A 20,759-nucleotide genomic window follows, 5' to 3' on the forward strand; every position below is an offset into this window, starting at 1 on the left:
GGAGGCTTCTTTTATGATTTTTCACCTTGAAGTGTTCGATTCTGGTGAATATTGTTCTGGCTTCATGTACGCTGAAGACACCTCACTCTGAGAAGCCAGAACGGCTTCATTATTGGTGGAGACTTCTGACCTTTCACTAAGTTGAATTCCTTGCAAGATAATGAAAGGGGGGATTTTCTTTCAGTGGGTTCTCAGTGTATTTGTTTCCTCTTACATTACGCACAAGCCCGTCAGGCACTGCAGATATAACGCAATCTGCGCCCTTTATTTTGGCCTCTGTTGGAACCCGTTGTCTAGAACATGTCAGACACACATCAAGGCTAGTATTGATACTTGAGGTGTATGCTTATAAACATACGCCATACTTTGAATCCCTCCCCAATGTGTTCGCCTCTGGATCTGTGGCCTTTTGTTGTCTTTTTTGACCTAGGACGCCGGTGGGAGGTGCCGTGTGTAGGAAGGTGGCGTATGGCCGTGGAGGCGGGCGTGTGGCGGGACCACCGGATACCCCAGGGATGTAGCACTGGAGATGGGATTGCCTTCTGGAGAGGGGACGCGGTCGAATCACTGCTCCGAGCGGATGACGTGGAGTCAGGTGTGTGGGGAGAAGTCCTCATCGCCAGTTGTTGTGAGTCTCATTTGCAAACAAAGGACGCAACACCAGAGGAACAGTGAACACATCTACTTTATTTAACAGCTACATAGGAACTGCTGTTTCCCTCTTTGGCTCCTCCCTTTCCTCCCTCTAGCTCCCGCTTCCCACCTGTGTCTCTGGCCTCTCCCTTAAAGGTGCAGAGACCTGTAACACATGCTAGCACTGGTTTTTCTGTTTGCATACCTCTGGGTCACGGTGCAGTAATATAACATCCCATTTGCGGAAACTCCCATGGAGAATGCTGCTCCATCTTCTGATCATATTTACGTTGGGTCCTATGCCACCAGTTTCGGCCTTCTGTGGCACGTGCTTTCTTCCTACTCTTTGGTATGAGCTCTTACCATCTTAATCACGTACATAAAAACATGATGCACAGAAAGTAGGAGACTTGACCTACAGTTCGAAACACTTACTGCTCATGTGAATGCTTCTGGATAAAGGGTTACACAATCAGGAGTAGTAAGTACTACATGGCTATTGCATGAGTCTGGAATTTTTGCCATGACTGCCTGCGAACCAGTCATTTCTCTGTCAAGGGACTGAAACGAGGAACGTCTAGAGTGTTGGGCCTCTTTCGGGCTGATCATTTGCATAAAGAACTTGCAGACTTCTGCAAACAGAGTCCTGGTTCTCAAATAGTGCTTTCTCTCTTAATGTATCAGCTGGACCACAGACTGCCCCCTTTGTTCTTGATTTAGGCGACAATGACGAACCAGGAGATATCTAATCACTCTGGTATTTTTGAGGGTCTTTTTGCTAGATGTTGTGCTGCATTTTTTTATGGGGCAGGCCCCCAAACCACCTACCGTGCCCTGTACTCATCTGGCCACCCACAACTCTAAAAATATTTTTTTAATTTAGCCTTACTCTGCCCACCCCTAAAAAAAACTCAACACAAAATGCTTGTGATCAAACGGGCAGACACCCCTTTTGATGGCCTGCTGCTCAAGTTGGCTGGCACCTTAATACAGGGTTGATGGCACAGGAACCATCAATGATATTCCACCAGGTGAGTCCCCACTAACATCTGCAAGTTCAAACCTTTGATACTTATGGCAAGAAGGACAAAATTATCATCATTTTTACTGGACCAACAATTTACAAGTAACATAACTATTTTTTATCGAAGAAATAAGGGGCAAAGGAATTAGCTCTATAAAAAATGGTGGTAATACCTCTACTAGAATTTTCACCTCAATAAATAAAACGTTAATTCCAAGGTTTTACAAGGTGCAATGCCACCAAAATAGCACCTGTTAGGGAGAATGTTCAGTTCCTGTGCTAATTGCCTTTAAAGTTGGAGACCCTCAGCCCTTTGCTGGAATCTGCAACCTTTTTGATTTTAACCTCCTGAGTGAGTGGGCCTTTTTGCCACTTTTCCCCTCTAAGTTATATTCTGTGTTCCTTATGTTTTAATGTAGTCTGGTAAACTCCATAGGTATCTGCTTTTTATGTAGTGACGCATAGCACCCTTTGTGCAGTGCCACTGAAGAGTCCCTTGGATTCCTCTAAATGTTTAAATACATTTTCTTGTGTGAACTACAGTTCCCAAGAATAGTAGGACAACGTTTGTCTTACTTAACTTTTTCCTTTGTGGGTCCAGCACACACCACCCTCTGGGGAGTGCTGGGGGGCGTTACGTAACTCCTTATCCCACTACTCATGTAACTTTTTGTTCCATTGACTAACTTGAATTGCTGGTGGCAGTGGTTTCTTTTTACTACCTTTAGTGCAATGTATCTGCAGTCTGATTTCTCAGCTCCAGTACAGCACCCAAGGGTGACCATTTTACCAAAACAGCCTCTGTCCTCTTTTTGCATCATTTCGTGTTTGTTAGTTCCTTCTGCGCTTTTACTCCATTGTTTAGATCAGGTTTGAGTCCATTGTGTGTTTTGCCTGGCTCCAGTGTGTCTGGGAAGGCAGGAAGTGAGGGAAGAGACCGGAACTTCACTGGCCTTTGTTTGTACGCATCCGTGGCCAAAACCAGTTCCAACTGGGCGCGCAGCTGTCCTAGAAGACGGTCCCCCCCAGTGTGATTGACACTTAGTGCTGTGAATGAATGGGATTTTGTATATAAGGCAAGGGTTTTGGGACTACAGGCAGAGTCGACCACTGGACCATCAAATCCAAAGAAGAGGATGCAGAGAGCAGCCAGGATCACCTTCCACGACTGCAAAAACACTGGCGAAGCCTTGCAGCTGTGCTGACCCCATTTTCCCATTGTCAAGGAAGCTCTGCCAAGGATGACATCCTCCCTTAGGCTGGTAGGACCAGCTAGCCTGAAGACCTGCTTCGTTCTGGGCTAACTCCTTTGTCACTCCAACCTTCCAGGGCTGCAATTTCCCAATACCTGGTGTACCTGGACCATTGACGAATTCAGCATCTTCCAAAGGACGAATTTGGCTGAAACTTTCAGGCATCCGTGTGAGCCTGTAGAAACAAGACATTTTGTGCAGATTCTCCTCACCAGAGTTCAGGACCGAGGGACAGAGGAAATTCCAAACAGGGAAATGTATTCCTTTATGGTGCTTAGAAAAAGGTGCCAAAACCACAAAGAGCTGCTGAAACTAGTGGAATCCATTGCTACAGGGTCTTTCTCGAGAGTGCTGCTGCAGAAGCCCACCAGACGTACTTCCTTTCGTCACCACAACGAAGGTCCAGGAACAAGGATGTGCATCTCTGCATTAAGAAGGAAGTCAGCTGGAACATCTGCTTCAATTCTAAGGTACTGTGGGGCTTTGGGTTTAACCCCCTTTAGCCAAATCTAGTGCTTCCTAGCTTGGGGAGTGCTCCTTTCTATCCTTTTGAATTCCTTTAATTCCCTTGTGCATGCCTAGCAGCCTGTTCACCTGAGGTAGGCTCTCTTGAGGTCCTGGATTTTTCATCAAAGAACTACGGACTGTTCAACTAACTTTTATAAAGATTATTGCATCAGAACTATAACTTTCCTATTGACTCTGGCTGTCCGGGCTCCCTAAAAGCATCCCTTCTGAGCCCCATTTCTTTCGGTAGTGCCTGTTCCCTAAAAAGGTTTTAATTGTTTGACACTCTTATTGCTGGGGAAAAAACTTCGTACAGCCCTCTTGAAGAAAAGACTATTGTTACAGTGCTACAGTGTTCTAGTCTACTCTTACAATTTTCCCCTCCAAACCCGATATTGTCTGGTGAACCATAAGTGCTACTACTGACCTTGATTGATATCACTCCTTGTGCTGGAAATGTTTTCGTACAAAAACAATTTACTCACCTGCATTGTTGCTGCTTGAATAACTTGATTCTTAAATTCTACTTGATGTTACTATTAGTTGCTGCATATTTAGTGTGATTCATTTGCTTTGTGTATATATAAATACATAATTTAATATAACTTTTAAGGGTTTAAGTTTTTACGTGAATACTTGTATTTGCTGATTTGATTGCACTGCTCTTCAGGCTGCTCAGCCACTCTACCAACTTGCGTAGTACAGGCCTATGTTAAAAGTTGGGTCACTAATACCAAGCAGATACGTCTTGTAAAGCCCCATACCAGTTGGACTCTACAAAATCTTACCTAACACCACCAACAGGTAGTCATTCCAACGCCAGCATTGCAGTTCCCTCCAACGCAGGTGGAGGTAAATGTATTCAGGTGGTGAAAATGAAGGCACATTTGCATCCAAATGCACTAAAAAGAGTCTTTAAGGGCCATCTTTGCCATTGTGAACCACAATATATGGTCGTAGATGGAAGGATTCCAAGCATATTCCCCTCTGCACAGGCAAAAAGGAAATCACACCAGGGTTGGTGGGGACAAAGGTCCGCTCTGATCATGTGGGCACAGTGATCAAAGCAGTGGCACCCAGACTGTCAGTGACGAGACATGCTTCACTGGCTTCTCCTGTTCTACCGATGGAAGGGTAGAAAAAGGGCTCAATCTGCTGATGGAAGGCATGCAATCGTTTTCTGTAATATGCAGCTCAGCAACCACTAAATGTGAGTCATCATAGGCATATTCTTGATTCCCTCAACAGCTTCTGTCTTCCTCCACTACGGTTTAGACTAATACGTCTATATTAATTCAGGTAATCAGTGGGTGCTTGATGCACAGGGTGAGATATGACTTATCTGCCAATGGCCAGAGTGAACATTTTTCTCTTGGGGACATGATCTGAGAAAAATAAACAGTATCCCATATTACAAATAAAATCTGATCCCTCTCTGTTGTGAAGGGTAAGGTCCCTGCACTTCAAGGCCTGAAGGTAGATCAGAAAGGATGTGTGCATCGGTGTAGGTATCAGGCAGAACTCTAGTTGTTTCTCCTGAACCAATTCCCAGAGAATATCCTGTTACTGATTTAGAGTTACAATTATGTTAACTGACAACCTCTGATATCCTAGATCATCCAGATGCTTAAAGCCTCTTAGAGTTGCCAAATGATTGTGGTAGTGTCTTTCCTTGTTGAATAAGAGTTTTAAAGAGAGGATTATGTCACAGAAAGTGGACCGGTTCTGCACCCATCCCACCTTGGTCAAGTTAACAGCTTGGTGTCAAAACATTTAGTCAACAGCCATCTTGACTATGTTATGGGTCTCTAAAGATTGTTCATGTGACTAAGCAGTTCGTTATTATATACCAGGATGAAAGTAAAAGGCTTCGGTTCTGCCATTTGTCTGACCAAGATGATTAATCATCTGTCTTTGTCCTTAAATTAAGATCTGTCGTTTCGTTCTTTGACAAAGTACCCTTCTTGACTCTAGGGTCTGCCCGGGAAGTGACTACATGGGCTGGGTGCCACACTGAGCCCGTACACATTGGGCCCTGGAGCAGAATGGGGAATATCCCCAGGTCACTCTCCCTACAGCCTCATTGCACTGCAGGGGATGATCACATTACCATCAAAGTCCCACCTCTATCAATAAACTGTTTCAAAATCATGTCGGACAAAAGTGCAGGGGCCTTGTAAGTGCTCAAATTCTTTTTGCCCGAATCCCACAAGGTTCTTGGACCCTTTTGGGTCCACCAACCCGGTGGCGAGGTCCACAGACTCTTTTACCTCCGTAAACACAGTGATACATTCTGCAAATGAATTGATGTGCCCAACAAACACCGACCTTACATGGTACCTCAAAATAAGGGACAAACCGACCCCCAAGCCTCACAAATGCACTTACCCGCACAGTGGCCCCATGCAGGCTTGTTCTTCAGCCAGGCTGCTCAACCTGACCCTGTCTATACACACATGGAATCCAAGATGCCAACCAGAACTCATACAGACAAAGGCCAGCCCCCTCAACTCTTCCCCACCCATAGGAAGTTAAGGACAATGATGAATTGCAGCTCTCAGACCCTTGGGAACCACAGGTTCAGGCCCTCAACCAAGTTTCCACCCAGGGGGGATGGCAAACTGGCCTAAATATGCCAGGCAGATTAGTCTAAGGTTGTGGGTTGTTGGAGTAGTTTGTGGCTAGCGGGTGCAGGACACTGGAGACAATTATACAGAGGGTGAAGGAGAACAGGTGTTAAAGGTAAGAGGGGGAGAAAGAGTCTGGAGGAGGGAGAGGTGGTACAGATCTAGATGAATGTGAGGTTGATCTGGGATGTAGAGTTGCCCTTTAGGTATAAACCTTTCAAGATCATTATTCAAAGAGTGGATAGCTGCAGTATCTGGTCAAGTCAGGCGAACCACTACCCGATAAATGATCAACAAATGAATTGTCTTAGACCAGAAAAAATGCGCTTAGCCAATGAATTGCATTAATACGGATTGTGGATGCTCCTACCTTCAACTCCCAGACCTCAAGAAGGTTGAGTACTACTTGAAGTTGGTGTAGGCAATGCAGTGCATCAACCTGGGATCCCATGGAGGCGAACTGGACTTGGGGTTGGCAGGGAAAGTTTTGAAATCTAGCCATGGTTATGAGACCCAGGAAAGCATGCATGTAGGTAGTTGGTCAAGGGTGTGACATTAGCTATGTTGAAGATCCTGAGGATTATTTTGTTTGTCATTGCCTCTTGATTTGTGCACAGTCTGTTTAAAAGTCTTGAAACCATACCTCCTTGCTCCAGTTGTTTGTGCATCCCACTTGGCCTTCCATTTCAGATGGAGTCATTTGTGGGATTGTTCAGAGGCTGTCGTGGAAGTCTGCCTGCCCCAAGCTAAGAGTACATTACACGATATCCAGGTCCTGAATTCCCATAAGAGTCATCCCAGGTTCAGTCAGTTGGGATCTGTACACTACTGACATAATGGACATTGCCTCAAACAGGTGAGCGCTGGTCTCTTCCAGACTGAAATGGGTGCTCCCACGGGGGAATTATGGATTTATCGGCCATACATTTGGGACTATGGGTCAGGTTTGGGATAAACATATGAGCCAGCATTGTATATCAAAGCTAACTTTGAATGGTTAAAGTACTTCTCTTTCATTATTGTTCCAATACCCTTCGGGTGATGGAGGGGGACTCTGTTAACCAATTTCCGAACAATACACCACTGTTGAGCTACAGGAGACCAGTAGCTGGAAAGGACCAACAGGAAAAAGAAGGGGTTGGATCTTCATATATCTCAGAGTATAAGATACTAAGAAAAGGACCCTACTCCATCCACTTTCATCCCGCTACTCCCAGGGAGCTAGAAGAGCCCAGCTCTAAGGAATACATTTCTCTAGCACAGCTCAAAGACCCCAGCTACATGTCAACCTTCAACACCACTATTTACAGTGAGGAAGGTCGCACCGGAACAGGATCATATTTGGTGAAGAATATAGGCCGTCTCTACAGGGTCATGAACAATGTAAAAGGGGATTGATAGACGTGTTACCAACTGTTGGTCCACCCCCAGTTCTGAAGGTGGTCCTGGACTTCACCCTCACCCACCTGTTCATGGGAACCTGCGATTACTAAAACCCAAGAACATATTCTTAGTAGGTTTCTTTGGTGTGACATGCAAAGCAAAGAGATATTAAAGCATTCTTTTCATAGTGCCCCAAATGCTAGAAGACCTCCTGCCATGATGTGAGCAAGGCCCCCCAGTCCTTGCCCATTACTGAATAACCTTTGTCCGAGATAGGCATGGATATAATGGGACCCCTCAATATGCCCAAATCAGGGAAACATTTTATTCTATTAATCCTAGACTACACCACCCCATGTCATGTGGCCTTTCCCATGAGAAGTAACATTGCTCAACGCATTATCAAGCATTTTATATCATACTTTCCAAAGGTGGGTTTTCGTAAGGAGATTTTCACTGACTAAGGTACTCCATTCATGCCCTTAATTATGACTGAATGAAAAATCTCAAAACCAGTTTACGACATCCACACTACACCATCTACACTTCCATCTACCACCCCCAGACTCACGGCCAAGTGAAGCATTTAAACCAGAAAATCGAGAACTGTCTTCAGAAACTGGTTCTAAAAACACAAGAAGCTGGCATGCACTCCTTCCTTGTGACCTCTTCGCCACCAGAAAATTTCCCTAGACCTCAACTGGTTTTTTCCCTTTTGAGTTGCTCTACAGACTGAAATCATGTACTGTGCTCGATCTCTTGTAGGAATGCTGGAAAGGGGGCAATGTCCAAGGAGGTGAATCCAGAGAATTTATCCAGGTTGTCCAGGAGCGACTGAGGGTCATCCAGTGCCTACTCCATGGGAGCTGCAGATCAGTCAATAGAAGTAGGCATGCCTATATGACGGAGGCACACAGCGGAGGCACTTCAAGCTTGTCGACGCGGTGCTTGTCCTGCTACAAACTCTCTGCCAAGTGGTGAGGACCATATGAAGCCCTACAAATATTCAGTGAGCACAACTACAGAGTACAAGAGGGAGACCATGAAAAGCCAGTCAGGTGTAATTATATGAACTGGCTAAAAGCCTGCTGGGAGCCAGAAGAACCTGCCTTGATTACCCCCCTACTCCCTTTTGACAACCCACCAGAGCTGGGGCGCCTTACAGAACTGAATCCGGAAGACCTTGAGGAAGAACAAAATGAAGATCTTCTGACCTGTCTGAAAAACTTCTTGAATGCCTTCTTTGATGGGCTCATGACTTCCTCCATTGTGCTGAGGTCCTCCTTGAAGACTGTCAGGTTTCATCTGTATCCTTTACCAGTAACTGGAAGGCTATAGAGGAGATTGTGAAAATAATGCTGTGGCTATGTGTCATCAAAACACCACAGAGCCAATGTTCAGTGCTAATTCTTCTGGTATCCTAGCCTAATGGAAGCTGGCACATCTGCAAGGTTAACGAGATATCAAAGTTCGATAGCCACCCTATCCTGAGAGGAGATGACAGGATCGATTGGATTGGGCCAGCACAGTACATCTCCACATTAGACCACAAAAAGGGTGATTGGCAGATCCTATTGCCACAGGGGACCAGAGGGCATTCTTTATCTCTTTCAGGGTAAGAGTCAGGTGGTCATCGTCCTTAAGGGAGTCATTCTACTTAGTATTTTACTCCCTTAAAAAGGGTGATCTTCTTTCCTGGTTCAAATTCTCAAAGTGTGAAATCCACATCTGCCCTGCTCCCAGCGTTTCCCAGAAGCACTTGGAATCATCTTGCTTGGATGCTATAAGCAGTGCCTCCCAGACACTAGCCGAATATTCAGATTTCTTGAGCTTTATTAAATTAAAGTTCGGTACCATTTTCTAGCAACTTTTAAAGCAACAGACCCCTCAACACGTACTGCCTTGGCTTGTTTAATTAGTGCAGTTTTGGCCTGGGGGCATGCCCCATCATACCAGAGGGTTGTGCGAGTTACCTGCACTTTGACCAGGGACAGAGGTTTACTGAAGAAGTCACCCATTACTGTAATAAGCTCCTTGTGGGGAGACTCTATCTCGGTCCCATGGTCTTGCACTGCCAGACAGAAGAACTCTAGCTTTGATAAAATATTGGCATACCTTAGCCTGGTGCCCAAGTCTAGTACCTTCCATTTTATTGTGAGCCTCGCTCCACCCCAATGTCGATTGAAGCTGCATCACTGGCATTAGTCTCAGAGGTCGACCCTAGCTAGGTTCCTATTACAGAGACTACAATTGGATGGTGGTCGCTTTCCGGTCGTTCTAGCACAGTGAAGTCGCACACCCTCCTCCATGCTTCTACATTTAATAAGATCAAGCTGGATTTTGCATTAGCTCTAAAAGTTGTCCTTGCACGGTTGTAACTCTTGAACCTACCATTGCATGCTCTTAAGCCCGAAGACATGATCACACTTGCTTCTATTTTGCCATATTTAGATTTCTGTTTGGGGTGCTCAGCAGCCATATCCTCTACTCCCCAAAGCTTATCTTGTTCCTCAGCCAGTCCAGTCATAATCTCAATGGGTTCAAATTGCAAATTAAAATCTCCCATGATTATCATTTTTGCCATCCCTGTTTGATCCTCCCACCAGACCCTAACTCTTTCCTCCCTTTATTTCTATATTTACTCATTGGTCGCTGTTGCACCCTATAATGGCTCCCACTTCTTCCAATTACTCTTCGTATATCCTTTTCTACTTATATCCGTGCTGCGGGTGCTGTAGGTTGTTGAGTGTGCGGGATGCAACAGAGGTGCTGTGTAGAGCGGGAGGCTGCGCAGTGGGGCAGCGGATGTGGCGGACGGGCGTTGGAGGAACAGCAGACTGCTGCAGGCATTTCTGCCTGGCCGCCCTTTCCCACCTGTCGTGCCACGGCATTATAATTGCTGGTGTCTACATTTCAGAATGGATGGCAATGGTCCTCTATGATTGTGGCTTCACCTTGTTCTGATGCCCACAGAATGGCAATGGAGCAGCGGAAAGCTGGGTCAGCCCTGGAGCAGCAGAGTCCTGCAGGCTGTACCTGTAGTCGCACCTGGGAGCTGATGCCGCTTCGGTTGCTGGGATCGGCGGATAGAGCGGATACCCCCTGAGGGGGCCTTTCATATTCTTGCCTGGCAGACAGCTGTCTATGCAGGGGGTGGAATACCCTTTGCTTCTGTTTCTGCTCCCCATGTGGAACGTTGCAGCGATGGCGCTGTTCATTGGAAGTGAAGGGCGGTGGGTAGGTGGCACCGCACCTGTTCAGTATGTGCGCTTTGCTAGAGGGCACGAGAGCATGAACACCACCTCACATGGGCCCATAGTTGGCATAGGGCATGGGCTACTACTTTCCGGGGAGCGTCTCTGTCACTCAACAGAGTGGCAGACTCCCTCTTACTTGATGTTGCAGCAGAGTGCCATGCAGCGGATTGCTGTCATAAATGATGCGGAAGACTGTCCTCTCAGCTGCAGTCACCACCTCCTTGCTGTTATGCAGCATGCATCCTTCTGATCAGGGGTGTTGCTAGGTCTGGAAAAGATCTGGGGCTACGCTAATGTTGGGACTGTTGGTACTCTAGGCTAGCTAGCCTTTTGGTTGTAGCCCCCGAGATCCTATCTGGGGCTACAACCAAAAGGCCTGAGGCTATAGCCCCATAACGCCCCCCCCCACACCCTAGCAACACCGCTGCTTCTGATACAATGGACTGCCATCTTATTCAGCTGTGGTGTATTTCATCTGGAAGAGCTGACTGCCGTCTCTGAGGCAGGGAATTCGGTCTCCTTCTGACACGGCGGACTCCTGTATAGTTCAGTTGCGGCAGACTGCTGTCTATAGTGCAGGGACTTATGCTTCTTCAGCTGCGGCTGACTTCCATCTATTTTGCGGTTGTCAGCCAGCTTTTTTCTTTTCTTTCCTACTGGGTGGAAAAGCCTTCTGTTCTTATGTTCTTCCTGGCACAATTACCTACTGTGTTGTTCTTTAAATGCCCTCTGTCTTTATTTTCTTCTCCGCAGAATCTCCGTTGATGAGCCGGGATCTGTGCCACGATCTTGCTGGACTGGACTTATTTAATGGATGTGCACTGAAGGATCTGTTTCCCTTCTCTCTTCTTTATATGTTTCCTCCGGTGTCCAGTCATTTGGTCGACTGAAAACTGGTCGAATGACATTTGGTTGACGCAATTTGGTCGAAAACCAAATGGTCGAATTTTGTATTTATTTATATATTTATTTTTCGGGTTTTCGTTTTTTAAAAAAAGGGGTTTTTAGAGAAAAAAAGGGGGTTGGGGGGGACCCCCCCAAAAAAATAAAAAAAAGGGGTGAAAATAAAAAAAAATTCGACCATTTGGTTTTCGACCAAATTGGTTTGACCATTTGTCTGGTCAACCAATTTTTTTCGACCAAATGTCTGGTAACCGTTTCCTCCTCACCCTTAAGTTCGTCCCTCATTTAAGGCAGTCTAATCATTTCCACTTTACAACAATGACGACAGCCAATTCCAGTCCTCAACCCCCTGGGAACCACAGAAGCAGGCCCTCAATACAAGTCCAACCCAGAGGGAGAGGAAATCACTCCTAAAAGCTAGGCAGCCTAGTCTAGGGTTGTGGATTGTTGGATCACGTTGTGGCTGGCAGCTGAAGGACTTCGTAGAATGTTATAAGGACGATGACAGGACTGGAGGCTGCTGGAAGTGAGAGGTTGGAGCAGGAGGACATGACATCAAGAGGAGGTGGTAGAAGTTTAGAGGAGGGAAAGGTAACATTAGGAAGAGTTGTTGAGAAGTTGGAGGAGCGGATGACATCAAGCAGAGGTTGTGAGAGCTTAGAGGAGGAAGATGAGGCACTATCAGGAGAAGGTAGTGGGAAGTTAGATGAGAAGGGTTAACATCTGTAGGAGGAGGTGAAGGTTTGGAAGAAGAGGAGGGTCCATCAGGGGGAGGCTTTGAGAGATTTGAAGGAGGAGGTAATGGTTGGAGAAAGACAAGTTGAGGAGTTCGAAGCAGGGGTTAACACCTGGAAGAGCTAATGGAGAGTTGGAGGAGGTGGTAACCGTGGAGGAGTCAAGAACGACCAGCAAGAGCAGGAGGTTATAAAGAGGTCAGGTTGGCCCAAGACCGCTGGAAATCGTTGGGGAGGCACAAGAACTATGCATGGGGGTGACAGAGCAGTGAGGAGTCTAGAGGCAAGGGGACATAAAAGGTAGAGGAGGGGCCTAGAACTAGGCAGTGGTGGAGGAAGCCTCTGGCTCCAACTGCCAAACCCTGAGAAGCTTGAGTACTACTTGAATTGGTGTAGGCAACAGAGTGGTGCATCAATCAGTGGTCCCAGGGAGGTGATGTAGACCTAGACTTGGAGGTGGCTCCTTTGGTAGCTAGCAAGGGGTAAGGAACACAGTAAAGCCTTCACCTAGGTAGTTGTCAAATGAGCAGCGATCATCTTATGATGAGAGGGTGAGAGACTGAGTTTTTTTGGTTATCCAGAGGATTCCTTCATATGTAATTTTATGTTGCTATGTGTAACATGTGAATAAAAGACTTAAAAACAATACTTCCTGTGTCCATTGATTTGTGCATTCTGCTCAGCCTAAATATTTAGGAATTCTGGATGCCTCTTGCAGATCTTAATTAGGCAGTATTTTCCGAGCAGCTTTTTAAAGAGCTGGTTCATCTCTTGCCCTCAATCCAGAAGACCTGTGAAGTTTAAAGCTTAAAAGTAACTTTGCTTTCAATCTAAAAAGATTTCAAGTGAACGTATAATCGTGTCACGGTAGATTGCCAAATGAGTAGGTGACCTACAGCTACTTCATGCTTTTGGAGTCTTATTTATTTTGTCACTGAGGAAAATGGGTTTTAAGGACTCTGTCAACCCTGTTAATCTGTATTTCATTTTGTTGGTTATTTCTAAGGAGCCTATAAACCAAATAGTGTTTCAAGGTGCCAGAAGACAAAAAGGGGGGGCCCGGGGGGAACAAGGGACAAAGATACAATAACGGTCCTAGTAGGCCTTGTGACATTCGGATCATGTAAGTAAAGAACAAGAAGTGCGAGGAAGAGGGGGGCATGAGGGGGAAGTGCTGGACTGTGAAAAAAACAAAGTTCTAAGGTGGGAAGGGAAAAGGGGGGAAGAGGCAAGATACAAGTGCTAAGAGGAGGCCAGAGGGCAAGTGCCAGGGATTGCAGAGGAGAGGGTCAACATGATAAGTGCAAGGATAAAGGGAGGGAGGGCTGAATCCCTGTAGTACTTGGAGGGAGCCAGGCAGCCAGTCACTGAGGCAGAGAGAGTGTGTTAGTAGGAGAGTGGGAGTGTGAATGAGGAGGAGAAAAGGAAGGTATTCAGGAGGTTCAGGGAACTTAAGGAGATACCGCTCAAGCCTTTGAGGGGCAGGGAGACCATTCCAGAGGGAGGCTCCTAAGGAGGAGAGAGATCTACCCCCCACTCTTTGCTTAGAGAAGTTTCTGATTTGCAGAAAGTTGGAGTTAGCAGACCAAAGGGCTCTAGCATGGAGGTATTTAGGGAGAGAGAGTTGGATTTAGCAGGGTCCCAGGCCCCAGAAAGCCTTGTGGGTGATGAAGAGGGTCTTGAATTTGATCATTGCAGCAACCGGGAGCCAGTGGACAGAATCAGGGCTGAAGAGATGCGGTCCCTGGGCTTGAGCCCAAGGATAAGCCTCCCAGCCCTATTCTGGAATAGTTGAAGGGGGCGAAGGGAGGATGAAGGAAGATTGAGGAAGTGGATGTTGCAGTTGTCAAGACTAGAGAGGACCAGAGCTCTGTAAACATTGATTTTCTGGGGGAAGGTGAGGAAAGGGAGAATACCTCTGAGGAGGTGCAACTGATAGGGCCTCATTACGAGGTTGGCGGAATGGGTTTACCGGCACCGGTAATTGTGCCGGTGCCGGTAAACCCATTCCACCCTATTATGAGGTTCCCTTGTGGGACCCGCACAGAACGTCTGGTCAGACCAGACGTCCTTTGCGGGTCTTGCAAGGGGATCAAGGAGCTAATAACGGGCCCGTTATTAGCTCCATCCCCATTCCCATTGAGCCTTATTGGGGCTCAAATGGGAATGGGGATTGGTTTTGTGAATGAGGATTTACCGTCCTCCAAGGTTGGAATGACCCGGTAATTCCTCATTCACAGAACCCGGACACGATTTTGGAGGCAGCCATGGCGCTAATAGCACCATGGCTACCTCCAAACTCGTAATGAGGCCCATAGCGTGCCTTCTTAGCAAGGTCTGCCATGTGGGGAAAGAAGGACAGAGAGAAGTCAAAGATGACACTATGTTTTTTTGCCTAACAAGAGAGTGAGGGGAGGCACCATAGAGGGTGGCTAGTGGGAGGGTGGGAAGGTGGGAGGTGGGGTCCCAATGAGAAGGATCTCAGTCTTTCTGGCATTAAGACAGAGATCAGTGGTAGTGCACCATGACTGAATAGCAGTCAGACAGTCAGGGATTAGAGAGGAGAAAGAGGAGGAGGAGGAGGGAGGCTTGAAGTAGAGCTGTGTGTTGTCTGCATAACACTGGAAGGAAGAGAGCAAGTGGGCCAAAGGGGCAAGGTAAATGTTGAAAAACCACAGCGAGATGATAGAGCCTTGACACACTTTAATCTAGAATGCAACTTTAGTCTAGAAGCACATTAACCAGGATATTTGACTTCCTGTTTTATGTTCTACTTCCTCTCCAGAGTTCAAGCATCTGCTTGACACACTGGATGATGCAAGAAATCTCAGGTTCTACCTGGATTGTTCAAAGGCCTTTAGGAATCAGATAAACTCGCCTTTACACCTGGTGGCCCATCACCAAGCAAGCAAAACCTAGCAGCCTCCACTGCTCCTTTGGTTCTTTTATACATACTAGCTTTGCATGTGCTGACGTAATTGCCAGCCCTTCTTTTTTAAACTTCATCAGAACAACAACATTGCTTAGGTATTCCCTAGGATGTAGCAATCTCGAGTTGTCTGTTTTGTGCCAATGCATTCCCTGCCGCAGAGTGAGGTCCACATGGAGGTCTTACAATCATTTAAGGGCCACCTGTCTTTTCTGGAGGGCATTTAGGCCCAGAAGATTCAGAGTAAGAAATGTATAGGACATTTTGGAGTTGTTTTATGTTGTTGCCATTGTATGTTGATACTTTATCCACTTTATTTGTGTTAATTTGCCCCCACACACCTCATACAGCATCCGTAAAATCCAGCGACCTGTTTGTGAAGATTCTGAAGAACAAACTGCATGCACCGATGAAAACTAATTCTATACAAGTTCCCCAGCCACACTCATGGCAGCTCGCAACTAATCACTCCACCCTCCTGCCCCTCTCCATTGCTTTTATTTTTTAAATGTCCCTTCTTGTGAAAACGTAGCTACATTTCAAAAGAGTCCCCCTGGTCAAAATTAAACTTTATAGCTACCCATATCATGGCATCTAATACCTAGTTGTAGGACATTAAATATATTTGCAGAATTTCAACGGCCCCACCCCACAATTAGCCTGTATTGAATAGTGCAATTCTGAAACTTGTGAAGTCTTGCCCAACATTACCCTAACCATGCTCAACTTAATCAATAAGCACCCCATTCCCGATCAAGATCACCTTGGGACTGTTATTGAAAATTGCTTTTCTCCTCCATTAGGTGATCCCGAAGCTATTTTTATCTTCCTGTTTTCTCGTATTTTCATGCAGTCTGGCTTGTATTTTGTGTAGGAATTCTCTTTTCACGTGTGTTTTGGTTCCAGGCCGCCTCCATCTTGTTGTTTTCTAATGAGCGTTCCTCATCACTTGGCAATGGTGTAACCTCCATGCCTAGGGTGTCTGACACTGCTATCCCAGGGGTCTGCTCTAGACCCGTGCGGAAAAGCGAAGAGAGGTTTGCTGGGAAATCCTGATCTGAGTTGAGTTTGCTTCTCTTTGAATCAGGCCACCCGTTGAAACACTTGCTTCTTCTTCATTAGGCATCACTTTTTACCGAGTATTTGTTAACGACTTTCATGTTACAGTACTTTTCAGGACAATATGCAAATCGTTAATGTTGAGTACGATTTTTCTTGCAGAAACTTTTCGCTCCTTGGCTTCAGTGGGACCTACGTCATATCTGCAATGGATTTGGACTTCATTTTAGGGTGCATGAAGTCTTTTTAGCCTGACTGACCTGCTGAACTCGTATAATATGTGGTGCACTGGGTAATCCTTCAGGCTATTAATGGAAAGAGAGCTTCTGCCATTTTATTTTGTCCCGTGGGTTAATTGACAGCACAAGCCACTTTTAGTGGAGAGCTGAGGCGACACATTGTGCCCCATTTGCTTTTCCCTAAAGAGATGTTTTGATAATTGTAAATGTAACCGAAGCAGGGTGTTGACAATGCCTCAATGTTTTTTTTTCCAGGTGCACTTCTGTTTTTAACGGGATAAGGCTTTTTTTAGGAGCATATATGCTCAAAATGGATGCCTCTCGTGGTTTAGACCCTGCTCTTTCAGCTCTCATTGTTGTCTGCTTCTCGGCTCTCTCAGCTCATATATAGTGTTAGGGCATGCAACTTTTCAGAATTCTTGCAAAAAAAGCTGGCAGTGTGTCCTTGGTACTCGGTAATGCCTGAGCTGGCAAGGAAAGGTTAAGTGGGTTTCACCCACTCCACATTACAGCCAGGGTAGTGTCTTGATGTGGGACAGATGTGAGGTAGTGGCAGGCAGCAGGCTGTCCATTGTTGGGAAGCCACTGCCTCTTTGAATGGTGCATGTCCTTACTATTGGAGGTCTGGGGTTCCCTTTAGCTTGAATTTAGGATTAGAGGCGAGGATCTGGTACCATTTCCCAGAGTCAATCACAGGATCCAAGGACCCAAAACTGAAGCAACTTCAGAGGAACACTGCAGTACTGTTGCGTCCAGCATTGGCAAAGCCAACAACTGTTCCATGGAGCCCTGGCTTCTTATCGACTGGGGAGACCAGAACTAGTGGCCACTCTCCATTAGGCTGATTGGGCCAACCAGACTCAAGACCTGCATGCTTCCCTCACTATTCTCGTGCTTGGAAGTCTCATGTTGCTGTGTTTTGCCTACATCCTCTTGGAGCTGGCCTGCCTTGTTTCATGGACTCTCCCTAGTCTGAGGACTGGAATCCTTGGGGGATTCTTCACTGCACTGCAAAGGCCTCCTCACCTTGCTGCTGTCATTCTTCATTACGGAGAAGGGCCGCCTGGGACAGTAACTTGACAACCGTGCCTGCTGAGCTTGTCAGGGCCATGGCTGCTGTTGCTCCCATCTGATGCTCCTGAGGAGTCCCCCTGCCTCATGGGATAACACCTTGAGCTGTGTCCTCCCTCTCCTGTGCAGTCGGCTGGTTACCAACCTGATGCTAGGAAGGAGCCTTGAACCATTCTCCATGAGTCCAATGATAAGCTCAATTTTCACCAACCACCATTTGACCTGTAGGGGTGTTGGCTTTGCTGCTCAGATTCCAGGGGGTAGATTGCGTTTATGTCTTGAGGTTCTCCTAACCCCTTTGGAAAGCATAAGGACAAGAAGTCCGCCTTCAGCTACCCTTGCCATGGCCCGCATGGTGGTACCTGGCCACAGGAGTCCTGTATGTTCTCCCCTTAAACACTGAGGCCACAGCATTTCCGAATTGTACACTAGCACTATAGACCTTTGAACCGGGTTTACCCCAAAATTTCGGGAAAAAAAAAGATTGAATGCATGTTTACTATGCATTCGACCTGGTATAAAAAAGTTGAACCCATAATAACTAACAACGAGGGGAGCAGGTTGTGGGGGAGTCCCCCGCTCCTCTAGTTCGGTATTATGGGCTGCGGGGGTTCCGGGGGTGTCCAGCAGTGGGAAAAAACAAAATGCCCAAAACTGGAATTACAAAATGCAAACAAGTGGGCTTCGTAATTTTGTAATTCAATTTTTTGGCATTCGGTTTGATAACATACAAGTCTACTGTGTACTGTAGTAGAGCCCGTTAAGTCATAGGTGTGTGTTCGAACAGCCCTATCTATGTAATATAATGTAAGTGGACTTGTGTAGCACCCATCTCAGACTGGTGACAACCCTGTGCTTGGCTCTGTAAGAAAGAAATGGGGTCGGGTTCATTGGTGGGAGAGGCAGAGGCAAAACATGCAGTGTTGATGGGTGCTGGTTGGAGGTATGCAGTACCTCAGTGACAATCTGCTTTCTATGGGTTTTGGCAGAGAAACTTTGGAATATTCTATCCATAGGGGAACACCCAAGATCTGATATGGCTACAGCTCTTGGGTGTGGTTAGCCGCGTATGTGGGAGAGTGCGACATGTTTAAAGAGTAGAGCTTAGCCGTGGCTTGGTTAGTGTTGATGGCTAGGCCTGTGGTGGCCGTCTGTGGGGGTTTGTGTGAGTAGTGTAAGATGGTAAGTGATCTTAAGCGATGTTAGTAGGGAGTCGATTAGTCAGAGGAAAGTGGTAGGCCTTACAAGGCAAAACAACCTGCAATCCTTCATTCCCACCCCAGGTCATTTGCAGACATGTCCCCTTGTGTTCTCTCTCTCTCTCTCTGTCTCTGTCTCTGTCTCTCTCTCTCTCTCTCTCTCTCTCTCTGATACATCTTACCCCTATCTATACCTATCTCGGATTTGTTGGACGCTTGTGGTAGCAATGCAATTTGGATAAAGGGGGGAATTCCATGTTCTTTTCGACACTGGCCCGCCTTCATACCTCTGGAAAAAGAGGAAAATCTGAACATTTAATTTGAAATTTTTCTGAACCCCAATGGCCATTTCCTCACCACTTTACCTGAAACACGGAACTATTATCCTGACCTCTTGTGGTGTGAGGTACATTTTGAGTAAAAAAACTGTGTTGTTATATGTACATGTGTTGCTTAGCTTAAATGGTAGTATTGTATTACTATAATGCAAGAGTGCGCTCAATAAATAGTATATTTTTAATATACCTGTGTGTGGGCCTTTTAAGGCGTGTTAATCTCTCTTGATGCCAATTGTACTTTCCACCAAACCCCTGGGTTCCTAAGACTCAGCCTGAATGCTCTGCCTTGCTACCAAGCAAACTATTGGGTTGACCTTTAGTGTCATAAACCTTTGCAGATGCTCTGGGTTTGCTCACCAGAACCCCCATCAGTGCTGGTTGTGAAAAACCTCATAACAGTTAACATTACACTTAAAAAAAAATGTTATACCTGTGTTTGTGGGTGAAAGGTGTGGGAGATATTGGGGGTAATTGGGTAGGGCTGGAGAAAAACATGGGCCACAGGAGAGCTCTCTGATTTATGCAGAGCCATTAAGGGAGTTGCAAAAGAAGCATAGGCTTGCATTCCTGCACATGCAGGTCGGAAACATGAGGCTTGAGACACGCCTACAACGCTCCCCTTCATTGGAGCTCCTCTAACCAGGCCTTTATAGAAGTGTTGGTTTGTGCCACAGAAAGTGAGCTGTCTTTTTGTTTATGGATTTTCAGCAGAATCTCCTCCTTAATTCTATAAAAGTATACTCTTGTGAGAATTTCAGGTAAAAGTCACTTGTTACTCTCTGTAGGATCATGACAAAGTCAACTGTTATTGGAGTATTTCTTTCAACAGAACATTCATAAGTATCTTGAAATCTTCATCCTATACCTCGACTGTGACCCACTTGCCCTTTATCCACCAGGACCTATTCTCAGCATCTTCCCGCTTTCTCAGTACCTTTTTTGGGGTGCGCTTTGAGACGGCTCACCCGCATAGTGAATTCTGCTTGTTTGTTTGCATACTTAGAAAGGTTTTTCAAGGTTATTCATTTTTTTGTCAGTGCCAAAAAGATTTCAGTTTAGCCGTAGGCCTGGTCACTTCTGTCTTGGAAGTTTCCACTTCCTTTCATATTCCCGCTATTAATTATGCCAATATGTGCTTTGCTGGCAGTGCCCCCCTGACTCTTGCTGCTTTCCGATGGGTGTGGCATGGCTTTCCGCTGTGATCATCTGCTTTGTGGAGTTCTCTGGTTTCATTAATTTTATGTTGCGTGATTTAGAATCCACAAGATTTGTTAGTGCCACTGTGCATTATAATATTGTGTGCAAGAACCCTGTCGTAATGGCATCTGGGTGTAGATGCAGGATGGTGATGTCACATGGGCATCTGTGTGTGGATGCAGGATGGTGAGTTCATATGGAACCTGGAGTGTTGTGAGACAGGGTTCTAGGAGAATTCTACAGTGACATTTGGAGTTGCTGTGCTGGCTGGGGTAGATGTCCCAGTATTTCTATCATCTGACTTACCTGTGCTCACAGTCAGGAATAAACTTACCTGTAACGTACCTTCCGACTCCAGCGTGGTGTGTGAGCCTGAGAACCCCATTACTTCACTGGCAACAAGGAT

The sequence above is a fragment of the Ambystoma mexicanum genome, chromosome 3p, assembly GCF_040938575.1.
Source record: "Ambystoma mexicanum isolate Mex_15411 chromosome 3p, UKY_AmexF1_1, whole genome shotgun sequence".
Taxonomy (NCBI): domain Eukaryota; kingdom Metazoa; phylum Chordata; class Amphibia; order Caudata; family Ambystomatidae; genus Ambystoma; species Ambystoma mexicanum.